This window comes from Petaurus breviceps, unplaced genomic scaffold, assembly GCF_028583685.1.
Source record: "Petaurus breviceps papuanus isolate PSGF00001 unplaced genomic scaffold, PetGlider_PUasm1.0 90977, whole genome shotgun sequence".
NCBI lineage: Eukaryota > Metazoa > Chordata > Mammalia > Diprotodontia > Petauridae > Petaurus > Petaurus breviceps.
In genome coordinates, this window is record NW_027187391.1 from 7,362,139 (window position 1) to 7,382,425 (window position 20,287).

A 20,287-nucleotide genomic window follows, 5' to 3' on the forward strand; every position below is an offset into this window, starting at 1 on the left:
GACTTCAGGTATACCCTTCCAAACTGTCAAAGCATTACATCACAACACTGTGAGATACTGGAGAATAAAATCTTTTCCCTTTATATTCCCAGAAGTTAACACATTGTCTGGAACATAGTAGGTGCTTTATTGTATCTTTTAGGTTGGTCTCATGGGACTCCTTTAGGTCATATCGTCTTGCTGGGGCTACTCAACAGCCAGTACAATTTTACATCTATAGGAGATATCTCTCTGGCGAGGAAGAATATACTTCATGTGACTTTATATGCTGAATTTAGTGATGCATACTGAGTTTCACCCCTACAATATCAAATATTAAGTATAGCTTTATCTATGTTAACATGGACATCATTTCCTAACAGTGACACATGTCTTTTTGAAAGAAACTTTTACTTACACACATGCTTACTCATCTTGGAAATAACTGCTTACTCTTCCTTCTACTGGAATATGTGCGCTGGGCATACCATTTTCAAAGGAAGTGAGTAGACAATGGATCTTACAGTAAAACTGAAAGTTCAAACAACTGTGGGATTTTAATGATATAAGAAAACCTATATCCTCTAGTCCAGCCCCTTCATTTTGCAAATAATGAAACCCTGAGGCTCAGAGATACCAAGACTTACCTAAGACACCACAGGAGGTAAAGGTGGGAGGAGTCTGGGACTCAAATTTAGGGTTTCTCTGTCCCTAGTCTAGTTTCCAACATATCCTTCAGCCTCCCTTGGAGCTACCTTTCTTTCATAAGCCCAGGTTTTATTGCTCTGACCTTTTCTAACTCAAGAAAAAAGTGCCAACATCTGGGTTTTTATGGAAAAGTATTGGATTCATGATCCAAAGACCTAGGTTTAAATTCTGGTTTCAACAAGTACTATGTAGGGAAATCACTTAATCTTTCCGAGTTTGTTTCTTTAACTGTAAAATTAGTATAACAATATTTGTATTCTATATCTTGTAGGTTTGTTGGGAAGACAAGCCTTTACAAACCTTGAAGGAGAATGTAGATATATGTTATTGTGCTTAATTTGGGGGGAGGGGGGATTTTGTTTCTGAGGGGGAGTTTGATTCTGAGATCCTGCTTTATTTAAAACCTGAGATTGCAATCATTGTTATGGGTGGGGGTAGGAGGGGGGGAGAAAGGGGTCAGGACAGTCCTGATCAACTAATTCCCTGCCCCTTACCCCCAGTCCAGTTGATAAAAACACAGAAGGGTTAGATCATAGAGAAAACAAGATATTGATACATTAAATGAAACATACTAGTCAACACTTTGCTAAGGGAGACGAAGTTATCTTCGACAGAATTAGAGGACAGCTAGTTACTGGCTGGCGAAGAATAGGACATATTTCTGGTGAGCTTTAAAAAATAAAAAAAAAATAAGCATAGGGGCAGCTAGGTGGTGCTAGGATAGAGCACACTGGCTCTGAAGTCAGGAGGACCTGAGTTCAAATTTGGCCTCAGACACTTACTGGCTGTGTGACCCTGAGCAAGTCACTTAACAGATTGCCTAAAAACAAAACAAAACAAAAACCCCCAAAATGAATTTCTTAGAGAGACAGTCAAAGCAGGAAGCAGACCTGGGGTGTGATACCTAGTCACCTACAGTGGAGCCTGCTATGAAGGAAGATCCCAATTCTTGAAAGGGAATGTTTTGCCTTTTCCAGAGGGTAATGTGTGTATGTGGGGGGGGCGAAGAGAGGGTGGGGGAGGGCAAGGGGCAGAGAGGTAGAGGTGGAGGGAACTTTTCCTTTCTTCTTCCTGCCCCATGGGAAATGACATCTTATATTAGAGCCTACCTGCATGCACCCAGAAGGAAGCATCCACCCAGAAGGAAGCATCCAAAAGAAAGCAAGATGGTCAGCGGAACCTGCCCAGAGGAAAGTGGCCCCTATCAGCAGAGAAAAAAAAATAGCTATAGGTTTAAGGAAGAATGAACCCTAGCAATCAGGAGTAGAACTACAGAGAAGAGTGGATCCAGATAGTGGAGCTGAGCGACCTGCCAAGAAGAGATATTGTACTTGGGGGAAGAAGTCTAAGGACAAAAATGAGAAATAAAAAAGCATTAGAGCTCTGTAGAACTAGAATTGTATTTGCTTTGGGCAATATGTTCCTTAGTAGCATGCCTCACTACCAGAAATTGCAATTTATATGCATCCATCCATCCATCTATTCCCACTCCTCTCCCTGGTGCTGTGTGCATTTGTAGGAAAGTGTATCCTAGGTTTATGGGTGAAATGTTTCCTACTTACTCTTCTTCATATGTCATTTTCCTAAATGCTTTTGCTTTGAGCTGATTGTGCCTCCTGGCTCACTGTTACAGGCAAGTGTACCAGCAGGGGCTCATGAACTGTAGTTTCAGGCACCTTGAACAAGAAGTGACTATACCTTGGGGAACCCAATCTATAAGTATGAATGGGGAGTGAGGCGGTCCAGAGTAGGCTACATTGTGAGCAAGAATAAGAATCAACCATGCATGTCATGTATTATGTATGTATTAGTATTAAGCAAAGTATCAAATGTTGGCCCTATAAGGAGCACAAGACAGTATATCTTGTAAAGATCCCAGTCAGGAGACTGGTGTTCAAGTATTGACTTTACCAGTTTCATGTGAATTTTAACAAATTATTTATTCTCTGAGCCTCAGTTTTCTCTTCTATTAATTGTAGGGGCTGAATTAGACAATCTCTTAAGTTTTTTTTGCATTCTTTTTTTTTTTTCTCTAGCTCTGCTGTTTAAACTCTGGTATTAAGATCCCTAACCTCAACAACAACAATAACAAACAATAAACAATAGGGGTGGGTAGGTAGTGCACTGAATAGAGCACTGGCCCTGGAGTCCAGAGGACCTGAGTTCAAATCCAGCCTCAGACACTTGACACACTTACTAGCCCTGTGACCTTGGGCAAGTCACTTAACTCCAATTGCCCTTCCAAAAAAAAAAAGGGAAAAAATCCCCCCAATAAACAATAATATTAATAATAATAGCATCCAAAGTGTTTACTATGTTCCAGGCTCTTTGCTAAGCACTTCACAAGTGTTATCTCATTTGAATTTACAAATCAATATTAAGTTTTGACAAAAGCCAGTGACAAAATCCGTCATACTCATAGGTGGAGCATGCAGGCAGCTCCATAAGGTATGACTCACAAGAGCCTTCCTAGGTATCCAGGAATCTATAGAAGGACCTCAAAAGATGTTCTGTCACACCCTTTCCATGTTTCACCCAACTAACTCCAGAACTATTTCCAATTCTATTTCCTACAGCACCTCATCTTCCCTCCCCCTTTTCCTTTGTTCTCTTGGGGGTTTAGGCTATGACTCATTCAGTGATGTTAGAGCCAAGTTTCTAATTCTCTATACCACTGCCCTGGAAAATCATCTCCAGTCACAACCCTACCCTTTATGGGCTCCACCTAACCAGAGTTTTTCATCTTTGGGAACAGGAACAGTATCAAATCATAGTTGGCCCCTACCCAAAGTCAACAACTCCACTCATTTGTGCATGCCCTTCACAGGGCATGATCAAATGAGATAATATTTGTAAAGGGCCTGGCACACAGTAGGTACTATGTAAATGTTCATTATTAGTGTTGTTGTTTGTTTTCATTGCTACCTTTTTAGTTTATTTGCATAATTATCTGTTCTTAACCTCAATTCAACAAGTATTTATCATCCTCTAGATAGACACTATACTAGTTGTTGGGAGAATATAATTATGAAGATTAATGAGGTAAAGGGGGTGGATTAAAGTAATTCCTTGTTCAGTTGGATGAGTTCTTTGATCAATTTAATAAACTCATAGGTGGTAGGACAATTGTGAATATTTTTGAAAGGTACTTCTTCTTCCCATAAAATATGAATATTTTAAAGAGACAACTTTTGACTTTTTCTCAGTGAAGGAGGCTGCCTGAATATCAATCAATAAGCATTTATTAAGTGCTTATTATATGCCAGACATGGTGCTAAATGTGGCAATGCCCTCCCCCCAAAAGGAAACAAAACCTGCTCTCAAGAAGAATCATTTTCTCTATTGTATCAAACAGAGAAAGCATGTGCATATATAAAATGATAGGGGTAGGATCTGAACCTGTGATTTTACTGGTATAAAGAACTCCTGGGGCAGCTAGATGGTGCAGTGAATAGAGCACCAGCCTGGAGTCAGGAGGACCTGAGTTCAAATGCAGCTTCAGGCACTTAACACAAAAATTAGCCGTGTGACCTTGGGCAAGTCACTTAACCCCAATTGCCCTCCCAAAAAAAACCTCCCAAATGAGGGAACTCTCTCTACTAATAAAGATTAGTACTTTTGCTACAACTTCTTGACTTACAGTTTCATAGGGCACTGAGAGGTTAGGTGACTTACCCAGGGTAACACAGACAGTAGCTATCAGAGGATGTACCACCTCTAGTACATGGATAAGTATGTACAAAATAGATACAAATTAAGAAAAAGTAACTGTGGTGGTTAGTCAATCCCCATACATTCAGCACTTAGTGTGTGCCAGGCGTCGGACTAAAACAGTGGGAATACAAAAAAAGGCAAAAGTAGTCCTTACCCTCAAGAAAATCACACTCTCAATGGGTAGATAGACACAAAAATAACTTAGTAGATGCGAGATACATACATATATATATATATATATATATACACACATATATACATACATATACAGAGAGAATATCTTTATATATGCATGTATATATAGATTATATTCATAGATATCTATATATAGGCACTTAGACTACATCTATATATACAATATATAGTATATATGTGTGTTTATACATACATGTATATACATACATAAGTATATACATATACACACATGTAATACTCTATCTCGTGGAGACACTTGAGGGGAAATAATTAGAAATTGTTAGGAGGGGTTAAACAAGAATGGTGGTTCTGTAAGTGGAGAGAAAAGGATATATATTCTAAATGGATAGATAGACATGAAAATAACTGGGTAGATACAAGATACATATGTATATACATATATACACACATATATAGGAAGAATAGATATGTATATATAGATTATATTAATAGATATCTATATAGGCACTTAGGTTATATCGAATATATATACATATACAATATATAGTATATATGTGTGTATTTATACATACATGTATACACACATAAATATATACATATACATACATATAATAGTCCATCTCCTGGAGAGACTTGAGGGGAAATAATTAGAAAGGTATTGCCCTAATTTAAACATTGTTAGGAAGGGCTAAACAAGGATGGTGATTCTGTAAGTGGAAAGAAAAGGACATATATAAGGCTGCTACAAACATAGAAATGCTAAGATTTAGCAATGGATTGAATATATGAGATGAGTGATGGTGAAGATTAGAGGATGGCCCATAGTTACAAGAATGTGTGTCTGGGAGGAAGGAGCCCAGTTACCATGAGAGCCTGGGCCTAGCTGTGAAGTGTAAGCAGGAGGTGTGTGTATATATCTGAGGTCTTTTTTAGGAGCTGCTTGGCTGTGCAGTGTACATTTCATATAGAACACAATGATCAATGGCACATTTAGCAGAATTGTTTGTACTTTGGAATTTCTGCTTCAAATGAGGTTTTATCCATAAATCCAGTGTCACCAAGTTAATTTATGTTTACTGACCTCCTTTGAAATAACCTCAGGAAATTCCAGGCTAGTCCTGAAATTCAGGTTGTCAGGGCTTGGACAAATGTAATGCTGGTGGCACACCCTCCCCCTATTCCTGGCCCTGATCTTTGACCCCTGCAAGTGTGCGTGTGTGTGTGTGTGTGTGTGCGCGCATGTGTGTGTGTGCACTTGTGACTTGCATGTGTGGAGAGAAGAGTGAAGTTTGGAGGTTGGGAAAAAATCAGACAATGGTGTTCCTGGGAATTGAGAGTCATTAGGCTTTATTCTGCCTGTCTAACTCCTCAATGGGTCCTGAGGACATACCAGTTCAAAAGCAGACACAGAAGAGTCTTAGACTGACCAAGGTACAACTATTAATGCCAGAGAAACAGAACACCCTCCAATAGGATAGAACTTTGAGATGTGTATAGTCCACTGTGAGAGAGAAGCTTCAGGCTGCCCCTAGGGAGATGCTAGCTTTAGCATCTGTCACACAATCTTCTTCTGACTCTCTAGTCCCAGTCTGAACCCTGGTCTTGCCAATGCCACTTTCTTTTAACTATTTATGCCACTGGTCTGAGCCCCTGCTCTGGCAGGGAATCTCTGCCTGTTTCTGCTTTAACCTCTTTTGCTACCCTTTTCTAGTATCTTCCAAGGGCTCTGCTCCCAGCAGATGATTACTCAATTCTGAGTTTGCCTGTCTAACAAAGCCCTAACCTGGCCCCTCTGAGGAATTCTCAGCCTGGCCCAGGTCATGTGCTAGATGTGAACCCTGCTACTTCCATGACCAGGCAAGATAAAGAGGAGTATTATTAAGTCTACAGTTTTGGAGGGAGGGTTGTTGAAGATTTTTCTTGGCATGGCCCCGTCTCTCCCTCTGCCTGGTCTCCTTTTGGGGCTTTCCACTCCTTCCTGATCTGGATAGAGAATATAAGGGATCTATTTCCCCTATGGTGTGTCTTAAGGCCAGTAAGTAAAACCACATCCTCCTTATCTTTGTTCTAAGAAGGTGGTCTGGCTCTAGATTGTATGAGTAGGGAACAACTTAGTTCCTTTTCTTGTTCATTGTAACTGAGATTCTTGAATTGCTAAATCACCCACTGTGTTGAGAAGATTATATCAAGTGTGACATAGGGTCCTGAGGGGCCACTGCTTCCTTGCAATGCTGAGGAAATGGACTAGCAATGGTTTTATAATAAAGGAAGGAGAAATGGATTGGAAGAAGTTGAGGAGAGCTCACTGATAGGCTAAAATGGGGTGGAAAGGTGACTAGAAAGCACTTTGCCTAACTCAGAACTGTTCCTATTTGAAAAACAGAGGAAGAGGAGGACAAGGACTGGTGGAAGGGAATTTCAATGAGACAATTTTGCAATGTTTCATAGTCCCCCACATCTACAAAGAAAAGAAGGGGTTCATTTCCACATCTCTTTTTTGGGCATCAGGTTTGGTCATTATAATACTACATTTGATTTCTCTCTCTCTTTCGTTTTTTTGAATATACATTACAGGAATAGGATAATTGATTATGAATTAAAAGAGATCTTATAGGTCATGAACTCCATTGTTTGGGTCATTGTTCACATTATTTCCCAGTTGTAAGGGGTGGGTTTGGCTCAGGACAGTCCCCTGTTTAGGTTGCATATTGGAACAAAATAATTTTTTACTCTTTTTAGAAAAAATTCAACTAACCTTGGTGGCCAGGAGAAGGAGGAACCCTCAAAGATAGCAGTCTTTTCACATTAGTTCTACTTATTTCACTACATATCAGTTTATATGTCTTCTCATGCATCTCTGAATTCTTTGCCTTCAATGGCTTCTTAGGGTGCAATAATACTTATATCCCATACATTTTTAGTCTTTTCTCAATTGATGACTATGATATCCACTTATACCTATCTCCCCATCCTGGTAGGTCACTTACTGGCCTCCAAGACACTTTCCCGCCTTCCTAAATCATTTCAGTACCTATTTTAGATAGTCTTTTCTCTTTCCCTTGTCTCCTATCATCATCAGAAATTTCAGTGGGTTTATGGAAAATGAATTTATGTCCCAGTAACCTTTATTCAATTACTTATAAAATAATCATTTTTCCCCAGATCTCCTAAGAACCTTAAATATAAAGAGTAACAGTGAGATAATGTATGTTAATGATAATTCCAACACTTTGCTTCATAGTCTCTCAGCAACTCTGGGCCTAGAGTTTTGAAGATCTGAGTTCAAATCCAGCTTCAGGCACCAGCTGTGTGACATTGTACAAGTCACTTAAACTCTGCTTCAGTTCCCTCAACTGCAAAATGGGGATCATAATATCAACTGCCTCCCAGGGTGTTGTAAATGAAGATCAAATGATAATATTTGTAAAGTTCAGCAAAGTGCCTGGCATATAATAATAGATGCTTACTATATGTTTATTTCCTCCTCCCCTCCCCTCCCCTCCCCTCCTTTTCCCTCCACTCCCCTCTCCTCCCCTCTCCTCTCCTCTCCTCTTCTGTCTTCTCCTCTCCTCTCCTTTTCTACATTCCATCATTCCCTTCTTCCTTCCTTCCTTCTACCCACTGGTGTGGGGACATGCCTGAAGACCCTAAACTCTGAATTTCCTTTACTGATCACAGTTTTCTGTCTTTCTACCCTATCCATGCCTCTCACTCAGACTGAATCTGTCTTTCACTCTCATGGAGACCTCATAGAATCCCTTACCCCTTCCCTGTTCTCCCAGTCCGTAAATTTGGTTATATCTTTTCTCACCTCCCTATCAAACCTAGACTATAATCATTTTAATGAGATGCCCTGGAATTGCTTGTACCCCCTGACCCTTTAGTCATCTCCCCCTAATAATATTCAAATTTGGATAGGCTCTATTGTCCAGTTTCTTAGCTCCATTTCCTAGGCTGCTGTGGATTGTTGGGGACAAAAGCAAAAACAAAAAACTCTGGTTGGATCCACTAGAAATAACTGTTCAAGTTCATCTGGGCTATTATTGGTGCCCCACAATTCTTTCAGTCATCTCCACTTGACAACCAGGGTCTCAGAGTTGATTTTCTTTGAGATTTGTTCCAAATCTTTTCCATTCTTCTCTGATTACTATCTCTAGCCCCCAAACCCAACTCAGAGAGATCATTTAGTTCAGTCCCTTCAATTTACAGAAGAGGAAAGTGAGACTTACTTGGTTAAGAGATATGTTCAAGGCACAAATGTCAAATTTAGGACTAGAATTCAGGTCTTCAAACTCCCAGGTCAGTGCTCTTTCCTCCCTAGCATGACATTGGTGACCCTTTCCTGATACTTCTCCTACCTCTCTGACTATAGCTTCTAAGTTTCCTTGAACCACTCCTTCTTTGTCCCTTTCCTTAAAGGAAGGATTTCCTTTAGGTTGTGACCTGGATACAGTTCTCTCTCTACACTTCCTCTCTCTGATTGTCATTATGGAGTGAGAAAAGCACTAAATTTTGATCTTGGGAAACTGAATTCTTACTTCAGATGTGGCCTGATCAGGGCAGAATGCAATGGTATGATGGTGTGATGCCTGCTCTCTTCATATAGAATCAAGATTGCATTAGCTGCCTTATCTCACTGTTGACTAATGCTGAGATTGCCATCTATTAATTCCCGGTATCTTTTCAGACAAACTGCTGACTAGAGTATCTGCTCCCCTATCTTGTGAAGTTTTGTTTTTTTTTTTTTTGTTTTTAGTTTGTCAATGGCATAATCACTTTACTAACCATCCAGGCTCAAAACTTCAGTCATGTTGGATGCTTTACCTCTCCATAACCTCCCACATTGATTTGGTTGCCAAATTTTGTTGATTCTGCCTCCCATATATCCCCTCTTTTTCATACTGACTGCCTTACTAGTTTGGCATCTCATGGGACCCATTACAATGATGGTCTCCCTATTCTCCATTTAATCCATACTTCCCATGATGGTCAGTTCCATCTTGGGAAGATTAGAAAGTATCAATTCAGTTCCATCACTCTCCAGACCAGAAACCTTTACTGGTTCCCCATTGACTATAAATTTAAGTCCAAAGCAATCATGATGACATTTAAGGATCTCTGAAATATTATTTAATTTACAGCAAAAAATTACTGCAAAAAGTTTATTTCAGAAAAACCTGGAAAGACTTACATGAGCAGATGCTGAGTGAAGTGAGCAGAACCAGGAGAACATTGTGCACAGTAACAGCAACATTGTGTGATGACCAACTTTGATAGACTTAACTCTTCTTAACAATACCAGGATCTAAGACAATTCCAAAAGAAAATGAATAGGCTATCCACATCCAGAGAAAGAACTATGGAGTCTGAGTGCAGATTGAAGCATACTATTCTCTCTCTCTCTCTCTGTCTCTCTCTCATTGTTTCTTCCTTCTCATGGTTTTCCCCTTTAGTTCTAATTCTTCTTTACAACATGACTAATGTGGAAATAGGCTTATTATAGTTTTACATGTATCAGAATGCATGCTGTCTTAGGGAGGGGGGAGCAGAGAGAGGAGGAGAAAATTTAAAATTCAAAATCTTAAAGAAGTGAATGTTGAAAATTACTGCAAAAAATTGAAATGAAATCTGTAAATTAAAGCAGTTTTTAAATGAGGAGACAATCAGTGTTTCAAGATTTTTTTTATTTTATTATCCAAATTAAGGTCATTTATTGCAACAATTAGAATGAGAGTTCTCTGTCAGTTTGACAAGTTTTAAAATGAGGAAACTTGATCAGTTTTTCTCATCTATTTAAATTCCTATATTTTTGGAAAATGCCTCTGTATATGAATGATTATGTGGTAACCCAGTGTTGGTAGTGGAAAGGGATAAAGGAAGAAGTCCGTGCATGACTTATTCACCCAAAAGAGATGTATTAAGGGATAGTCTTTATAGCTGGGTGGGGATGAGAGGAGGGTGGTGCTGCTACCCTCTAAATCTATGTCCAGATAGGGATGATGTGATGGTATGGGAGTACTTCCAAGATAGCTTCTCAAACTTTCCCTTTTGTATGGGAAAAATCCCATCTCTGAAGTTTGCTGGAGATATTCCCCACTTATAAACACTAAGTCCTTGTAAACACTAAGTGCTCTGCATCCAGAACTATGCTTTCAGAGCTTTGAATGCAATAATTGGTTGAGGGGGGATGAAAGTATAGGACTGGATAGAATATTTCCCAAACAAATTAAAGTTGGCTAACCAGAGGAGGAAGGAGCTTATTTATGACTTCAGGTACTTTGGGCTGTTTGGGACCAGATGGACACTTATCTGTGAAGTTCTAACTGGGAATTCAGGGGGAGACTTTCTCAGCTTGTTTCAGGGATCAAAACCAAAGAAAGAAGCAAGCGTTTAAAACTCCCTAGGCATACAGGGTAGTAGACAGGGAAGATGGATATGGGTTTTTAGCAGGGAATTATTCACTTTAAGTTGTCTGGTTAGTACCAGGAAGATGGCCTTTTGGTTCTTTTCTCAGAGTAAGTATCTATGGCCTTGGGAAGAAATGCTTATGACTTTTCCCCCTTCATATTCTACATATGAATACTAACTTAAAGTCTTGGGGGGGAGGGAAGATAATTTTCAATACACAAAGATCCTAACCCCAGGATAAAGGTCTTTAATTATTAACATAGCTGTATATAAATATGTATATGCACGTATATGGCAGCAGGTACATAGCATAGTGGGTAGAGTACCCTCACTGAAGTTCAAATCTGGCCTCAGGAACATACTAGCTATGTGACCCTGGGCAAATCACTTAACTCAGTTTGCCTCAGTTTCCTCATCTATAAAAGACAAGAAGGAAATGACAAACCGATCAAGTATCTTTGCCAAGAAAATCCCAAATGGGATCAGAAAGAGTTAGATACAACTGAAAAATTACTTAAACATACACACACATTATTGCAATCTATACCAATTCATTTTCATTCCCCAGAGTGAAGAACGATAGCATCTATAGTTAACATAATTATAATCAAACATATGTCCTTATACCCATCATAGAAAACTTCATGAACCAATGAATGTGAATGAAATTGCTGTGGTCATAGCTGAAGGGGTCCTACCACATGATCACAATCCCTGTTCAAGGTCTTAACCTCATAAAGTTCCCCTACAATGATCCTGGATTCTAGGTAAATCAAATGATTTTGAAAATGTTTTCCCACATCCGACTTTTCCTTTGTGCTGTCCTCAAATGGAAGGCTCTCTCTCTTTTCCCCTCTTTGTGTTGGTTGGATTCTTCCTTATCTTTCCAAATAGTTCAAATGTCACTTCATAAGCAGAACGAGACAATCTCCAAGTCAGAAGGGATTTCTAGCCTCATTTTTACCAGACCGATTATACATTTCATCTTTTCATGCACTCTGCCTACTTACGGCTGCCCTGAATGACCTTCTATCTCTTACCTCCTTGTCTTTACACAGATTATCTCTGCTTTATTGAACCTTCAGCTCCCTCCAAGGCTCAACTCATGAACTGCCTCCAATAAGAAGATTTTCCTGAATTTATTTTTTTGTTTAAATATTTTTATTATTTTATTATGTTGATTATTTATTTTTACTTTGTTTAAATCCTAGATTTATTTATCTGTTGAATCCATTCAACAGAATGCAAATGCTTTTTTGGGGGGAGAGGCAATTGTAGTTAAGTGACTTCCCCAGGGTCACACAGCTAGTGTGTCAAGTGTCTGGTCAGAGGTCAAATATGATCTCAGGTCCTCCTGACTTCAGGGCCAGGGCTCTATCTATCTACTGTGCCACCTAGCTACAAACTCTTGTAAAGCAGTAGTTATTTCACTTTTTGTGAATTTCTAGCATCTAGCAATGTTCTTGATGTATAGCTATTATTGTTCAGTTGTGTCTGACTCATTACTACCTTTGGGATTTTCTTGGCAGTTGATACTGGAGTGATTTGCCATTTTTTTCTCCAGCTCATTTGATAGATGAAGAACTGAAACAAACAACGTTAAGTGACTTGCCCAGGGTCACACAGCTGGTAAGTATCTGAGGCTGGATTTGAACTCACAAAGATGAGTCTTCTTAACATCATCCCCTGTACTCTATCCCCTGTACCACCTAGCTGCCCTTGGTGCATAGTAGCTTCCTGATACATGCCTATTAATTGATAAGTAAGAAGTGCTTTGAATGGACTCTTCTTTATCTCCATACCACCTTATTAAAACAGACGATAACAAAAACTTCATCCCTATAAAGTAGCACTTTCCTCACAACAGCTCTGGAGGCAAGTAAATAATAAAACTAGAACCTAACCCTATATACTGAGACTCTAAATCAAGTTTTTGTCATGGCATCATTTCTGCTGTCAATACCATGTGTGGATTGTGGTAGATACAGGGAATAGCTATAGAGACTACCAGTTAACAAGTGTGTATTAAGCATTTCATGTTTAGTTCACCATGTGCTAGGGCTTTGGTAGATGAAAAGATATATGGCAAATTTTCTGTCCCTAAGTTTCTGGGTGAAAGAGCTTTTCAGGGGGCTATGAGTAGAATAATCTAAATGGACTGGAAGTTTGACTAAGGGAATTGTAGGAGATTAGATTAGAAAGGAAATCTGAGAAAGACTGTGGGCTTCATGCCAAGCTAAGGAGTTTGAATTGCAAAAATACTTGATGGGGAATATGTGGTTAAACAGTAGTTAATGAAAAAAAGACCTAGGGGGTATTAGTTGACTGCAAGCTCAGTATGAGTCAATAATATTACGTGGATGTCAAAAAAGATAACGTGATCTTAGGGTGCATTCATAAAGGAATTGAGTCCAGAATTTCCATTGCCCAAAGGGCAATGGAAAGATATATGGTGGGTGTAAATAGACTGTATCATATTAGCAACAATGATGTGTGTGTAAGAAATGATGTCAAAGTCATAATTAAGAATATCAATATCCCCCAAAAGGGGGTGGGTCAGTAACATGTCAAGAATGAGAGCTACCACAAGCCTAGCCCAAGTATTGTGTCAGTATCTATGAAATATTGGAAGAACAGAAGGAAGGCTTCCAGCCCATTGGGGTGAATCCCCTATGGAGATATTATGGAAGGCTATGGACAAAGATTTTATAGGATGAGTAAGCAGAGATGGGGTGCCATGTATGCTGGTGGAGAGAGTACCTGCATTGATGAGATTATGGATCTATCAGAGGACCATAGTAGGGAGTGTCCAGAATGAGGGAGGGGTTAACTTCACTGACCAGTGCTCTGGTCAGACCACACTGGGAGTATTTGATCATTTCTGTGTCCCACTTTTTATAGACTAACTGTGAAGAGGTAGTGGATAGAGAGCTGGCCTTGGAGTTAGGAAGTCTTGGGTTTAAGTCCTGCTTCTAACATAGACTGGCTTTGTGACCCTAGGCACAGCACATAACCTCTCGGTGCTCCTGAGCAATTCGATAAGACTATAAAATACTGATTGCTTGCAGATTTATATTGGTGGAGGGAGTTTCCCACATCAGTGAACTCATTGGGGGGTTCCCACATCACTGAACTCTTAAGTCCTCCCCATTTTTTGGAGCATGTTCAGAGAAAGGTTACAGTGATGAGTTGGGGGGGGGGTGGTTATTAATGCAATGAGTTGGTTCCCTTAAGTAATTTCTTCCCCCCCTTTTTAAAGATTATAAGGAATTTTCTATCAATGAGATATATATGTGTATATATATATGTGTGTGTGTGTATATATAATGTAAATATATACAAAATAAACACATGAAGTTAAATACAAAGGAGTTAAGGAGGGAAGATATCACTATCATTTGATTTGATTAAAACTACTCTTTCTGAGATCAGACTTCTTTATTGGTAGGTTCAATGACTTTATTGTCTTCATCTTTCTTTAAATTTAATTTTAATTTATGTAATAAAACAAGCATTTCCATAACATAGTACAATAAAAAAGATGATTGCATATAAAAATAAATCTACTATGAACATCTTGCTATTTCTTTCAAATATACAACAAAATTATCATGTAAATTTCTTTTTTTTCTTCTCTCCCTCCCTTGCCCTAGGGATAACTACCATTAGGCACAAATAGGAATATAGGTCACCAATATTATTCAATATTTATTTTGGAAATCCTAAGCAATAGCAGTAAAAGAAGAAAAAGAAATAGGAGTCAGAAGAGGGAAGGAGGTAATAAAACTATATCATTTTGCAGATGATATAGTTGGAAAATCCCAAAGACTCAACTAAAAAATTAGTTGAAACAATTAATCATTTTAGCATAGCAGCAGAATGTAAAGTAAACCCACATAAATCATCAGCATTACTATATGTCACAAACAAAACTCTGCAAGAAGAGATAGTAAAAAAAAATATTCCATTTAAAATAACTCAGGGTGGGGTGGCCAGGTAGCACAGTGAGTAAGAGCACTGGCTCCAGAGTTGGGATGTCCTGGGATCGAATCCAGGCTCAGACACTTAGCACCCACCCAGAAACACCTGGCCGTGTAACCTTGAGCAAGTGACTTAACCCCAATTGCTTAGGGGTGGCCAGGTGGCTCAGTGAGTAAGAGCACCAGCCCCAGAGTTGGGATGACCTGAGATTGAATCCGGGCTCTAATACTTAGCACCACACCCAGAAATAACTGGCCGTGTAACCTTGAGCAAGTTACTTAACCTTGATTGCTTTAAAAAATAAAATAACTCAGGGTGTACTTGAGAGTACACCTGCCAAAACAAACCCAGGAATTATATAAACAAAATTATTTTTAAAAAATCAAAACTTTTTATACATATAAAATCAGAATTAAATAATTGGAGAAATAGAGGTGTCTAGGTGGGGCAGTGAATAGAGCATTGGTCCTAGAGTCAGGAGGACCCAAGTTCAAATCTGGCCTCAGACACTTAACACAAAAACTAGCTGTGTGACCTTGGGCAAGTCACTTAACCCCAATTGCCTTCCCCAAAAAAGGCAAAAAAAAATAATTGGAGAAATATTAATTGTTCATGGGTAGGTAGGGCCAATATTATAAAAATGACAATTTTACCTAAACTAATTTATATATTCAATGCCATTCCAATTAAATTACTAAGTATTTTTTTTTTTTACTGAATTAGAAAAAATAATAACATAATGCATTTGGAAAAGCAAAAAGTCAGGAATATCAAAGGAGATAATGAAAAAAATGTAAAGAAAGGAGTTTAGCAGTACCAGATCTTAAACTATAAGGTGGTAATTATCAAAACTATCTGGTACAGGCTGACAAATTATTTTTAATGCCCCTTCCAGTCCTACGGTTATCTTAGTATCTTCAATGAAGGTGACTTTATTTGATAGGGAATGATCTATTAATGTATTTTGAGAAGTTGAGTGATATGATTAAAGATGAACATTGGAAAAATTCAACTCAAAATCAGTAGGGAAAACCTGATTCTAAGATTGTGTGTCTTGTTCCCAGAATCCAAAATTTCTCTCCAAGGAATGACTTTTAGATTTCCAAAGGGGAAAGGTTGAGAATGAGTTGTGTATGCTTGTGTGTATGTAAGTGTTATGGCAATCAATCAATTAATAAACATTCATTAAGCTCCTACTATATGCCAGGTCTTGTGCTAAGGGAGAGGGAAGGAGGTTGTGTAGATAAGAGTGAGAAATGGGAGAAGGATTGAGTGGGGTTGGGAAAGTCTTTCTGTAGAAGATGGAGTTTTAGATGGGACTTGAAGGAAGTTAGGGAAGCCAGCAGGGGTAGATAAGGAGGGAGAGCATTACAGGCATGGGAGACAGTTAGAAAAAAATGCCCAGAACAGAGAGATAGCATGTCTTAACTTTTACTATGCACAACTACCATGCTAAATGCTAGGCATGCAAACAAAGATGAACAGAAAGAAACAATCCCTGCCTTTAAAGTGATTACAGATTGTTAAGAACCAAAATTAATTTCCTATTTCCTGAAGAGGGATTGTAATAGATTTTTAATAGAGGGTTTCTGTTTTATTAGTATTCAACATTTTATTTAAAAATGTAATTGGCTGTTTAAACACACTAAATATTATTCCCAGATAGATATTTTTAGCACAAAATAAAGGAAAATCAGTTTTTTCTCCTGGCAGAAAATTTGGAAAGGCTGGATAACTCTATCATCAAGCTGTCCCCTTCCCAATTAACTTTCTTCTTCCCTCTGTTCACAATAATTATTACATGCTTATTGAAACTAGGGACCCAGTTCCTTAAATATTAAGCTATGGCTTGTATGTTTTTCTCTACTGATTTGGAATCTTCCCGTGGCTCCCTCAAAGAATGAAGTAATGGCAATCCTTACTCTTTGCCTTTACTATTTGGTATTTAGTGCACATAGCTGTCACCTAAAGATTACAAAAATCCCAAAGAAGTAAGTCCTTTCAGTCAAACTTGGATAAAAGTAACACATAAGCTTTCATGAGTACCATTCAAATAGGAACTTGAAACTCTGTAAATTTCCCCCTCTATTCTAAGCTTTCAGATGTGTGTTTCCCCTTTCATTGAAAAGCTGGAAGACCTAACATTAGAACTGAAGAGCATATAGGAAATAAGAGTTCTAATTAGATTGCCATTTAGAACTTTCTTTTTAATTTACTGCCCTTCCCTCTCTATTTCCTTCAGATCTTGTCTTTGAATATCTACCAAAACTTTCAGTGAAATATGAACATTTCCAGGGACAACAGAGGCCTGGTTATGGCTCTCTCTTGCAAGCTCATTCAGATCTCAAAAGCTTGGGTTTGGACTGGTTTGGACTTGAATGGAAGACTTCCAAGAAAATTCCCAGGGCACTGTAGGAATAAGTGTTTCACTGACTCAAAAGTTATAATTTATAGTTATTTCATTGGTCCTGCTTTGGAGCAATATGTGTTTATCCAGTTATCACATGTGAGTATCCTATACCTCTGACCTTTCAGGACTATTTGTGGGTCCAGGGTAAGTTACTTATCTTCAATTTCCTCATTTGTAAAAGAATGACAGACATACCTCACTTCAAAGATGGAAAAGGTGAATGAATTCGTATTTGTAGTTCCTGGAAGACCAGACACGTTGTGTTCAGTCTATTTAGGAATATTGTGCAGTGTTTTGTAATGCCCCAGAAGTAATGAATGAATTACTGTTATTCCTGAATGGTATATATCATCATTCTTGGAAAAGCACTGGTCCTAGCCCTGTCTAATCCCCCTACCAAGCCCTACCTCCCCATAGGTAATATGTTTGAAATTTAAACAAAGTAGACATTAGGATAATATTCAGTATTTGCTAAGAATTTATTAAATGCCTGCTATATTCCAGGCACTGTACTAGGCCCTGGAGATTCAAAGTCAGAAAAAAAATTAGCCTTACCCTGAAGAAGGTTATGTTCTATGGTGGTGGGGGTGGTAGGGGTGGTGTTAGAGAAGGGGGAAGGGAATAAGCATTTATATAGTACCTACTGTATGCCAGGCACTACATTAAGTGTTTTCTGTAAATATTTTCTCATTTCATCCTATGCATGGTAGAATACCATATAAAAATTGAAATTATATACAAAGTAATTTATTGAGGGAAGTAATGGGGATTTCAGAGAGCATGATGGGATGGTAGGGAAGAGTGAGATAGGTACACCAAGTAAATGGGGCTAATGTGGATGGATAAGAGGAAATAAAGACTGGTGGTCAGGAAGGGAACTTTGGTCTAGGAAGCCTACAACTCGCAATTATGATTGAACATGAGGGACTGAATGGAGGCAAAGGACAATATGCAGATGTTCAGTAGCACTAATAGAAATACAGATCCTCCAAACTAAAAATTCAGATGTAGCTATAACTTCTTGAATGCCAAACTAAGGATCTCTGTTGATGATCAACTTAGCTGCTCTCCTGGAGATCACCAAATCATACAATTTATGAAAATCACCCAAACATTGTAAGGCAGGACTGATTGCTCAGACATGCACAAGTAAAGTACACAGTACTTAGTGAGGTAAGGCTGGAAACTCTTTTTAAGAGGAGAAGAAACAATAGTGATCAGGACATAATGCAACTGATCTGGTACTGTGATAGTAATGGCAATTAAAGATTCCCCTGTATTGGCTTGGTTTTCAAATTGATTGTGTTAAAACCCAGAGTTTGTTAATCCCACCTGTGGGATGGGCTTGTTGATGTGAAAAGAAAATCCTGAATTGGGAGGAGCTGGTGACGTTGATTTGGAGAGACACTAGAGAGAGGCGGAAGATCTTTTTTGGAAGCAGCACCTCGTGGAGAGAGAGAGACTAAGAGAATTGCTGGTGGCAGCTTTGAATTGCCCTGGACTTTTGAGACCTGCCCCCTGAGCTGCCAAGGACTGAGGAGACATGGCTGTTTTGCTGGTACTTTGTCTGTCTGTTTTGATGTTATTTTGCCAGATTTGTCTACTGGTGAAAGACTGTCCTTTTGTTGAAGAAGTCCTGGAACCTGGCTGTTCGCTAAGAAGGCCTGCGACTGTCCTGCAGACAGAGAGTGAATACTGTCCACTGGTGAGGGACAGTACTGTTGTTGCAGGGGTCTGGAGACTGTCCTGCAGACAGAGTGAATACTGTCCACTGGTGAGGGACAGTGCTGTTGTTGCAGGGGTCTGGGAGCCTTTCTGTTGGTTCAGAAGCCCTGAAGAAGGATTTTCTTGTTGTATGTTTACAGAAATCCTGGGAGAGGGCTTTGCTAATGTGTTCAGGGGTTCTAGGACTGTTCTACAGACAGAGGATAAATTCATGAAGGGACTGGCAATGTATCTTGTGGCTTTGCTAAGCCTTGTCTCCCCAGGAACTAAGATTGCTGAGAACTTGCCTCATGTCAAGATGAAGAAAAGACCTCCATTTGGGTATTAAGTGCTGTGTTTAAACTTGATGTAACTCTGGGGTAGATTCAATTGTGATCCAGGAGGTGGGGAACTTTTGACCTTATTGTGCTCTGTGATTGACAAATGAAGGTACTTTACCTATGTTTGGAAACTAATCTCCATTTGAGAAGAGGGGTTTTGTGGTGGACTTAATTAAGGTATAGCCTAGGGGTGGAGAAGTATTTGGAACAGAGACTTTGTAATTGATTGAATGATTGGAAAGTCCTGGGGTGGGGTAGGCCTTGGAGATTATTTAATCACACTTAGTAAATGCTGTATTTTGAATGATGTCATGTTTTGATCTTCTCTGTTCTGGGTTTGTTACTGAATAAAATAGAGAGCACCTATGCTGGTATTTTGAACCTGGGAAGTTGCCTTTCTTTGGCATTACATTACAGGTACGTAAATGGAACTGAATTTTCCTGGAATATGGGAGAGATACCTCAGAGTGCAACCTATTTCCCAGGTGAACTCATTTATTGTCATCAATTAGCTTGGTGTAGTGGAAAGCTCATTTGCAGTCAACCTAGGGGGCAGATCCAGGATGGCAGAGTAGAAGCAGGAAATTCCATGAGCTTCCACCACAACCACCTCCAATACCTGTAAAATATGACTCTAAACTAATTTTAGAGCTACAGAACCCACAAAGTGACAGAGAGAAGCACATCTCCCGCTGAAGCCAGCCTAGCAGGCCAGCAGGAAGGGTCTATCACTCCGAGCTGGGAGCCAAGCACAGTCCCATGTGAGCCAAGTGGAGCCCAGGACTGCCCTGACCAGCCACCCAGACCAGCCAGAGCAGACTTCAGGAGAGTGAATCACCAGCAGCTGTGGCAGTTTCCAGATTTCTCAACCCATAAACACCAAAGA

General features: G+C 39.1%; 1 long non-coding RNA gene across 1 annotated transcript; it reads left to right on the forward strand.

Annotated features, from left to right (window-relative positions):
- Positions 1 to 12,417: 12,417 nt before the first annotated feature.
- Positions 12,418 to 19,790, forward strand: LOC138152886 (uncharacterized). The gene is made up of 2 exons (XR_011166219.1): positions 12,418 to 12,594; positions 17,189 to 19,790. It is a non-coding gene; the product is annotated as an uncharacterized lncRNA (long non-coding RNA).
- Positions 19,791 to 20,287: the final 497 nt, after the last annotated feature.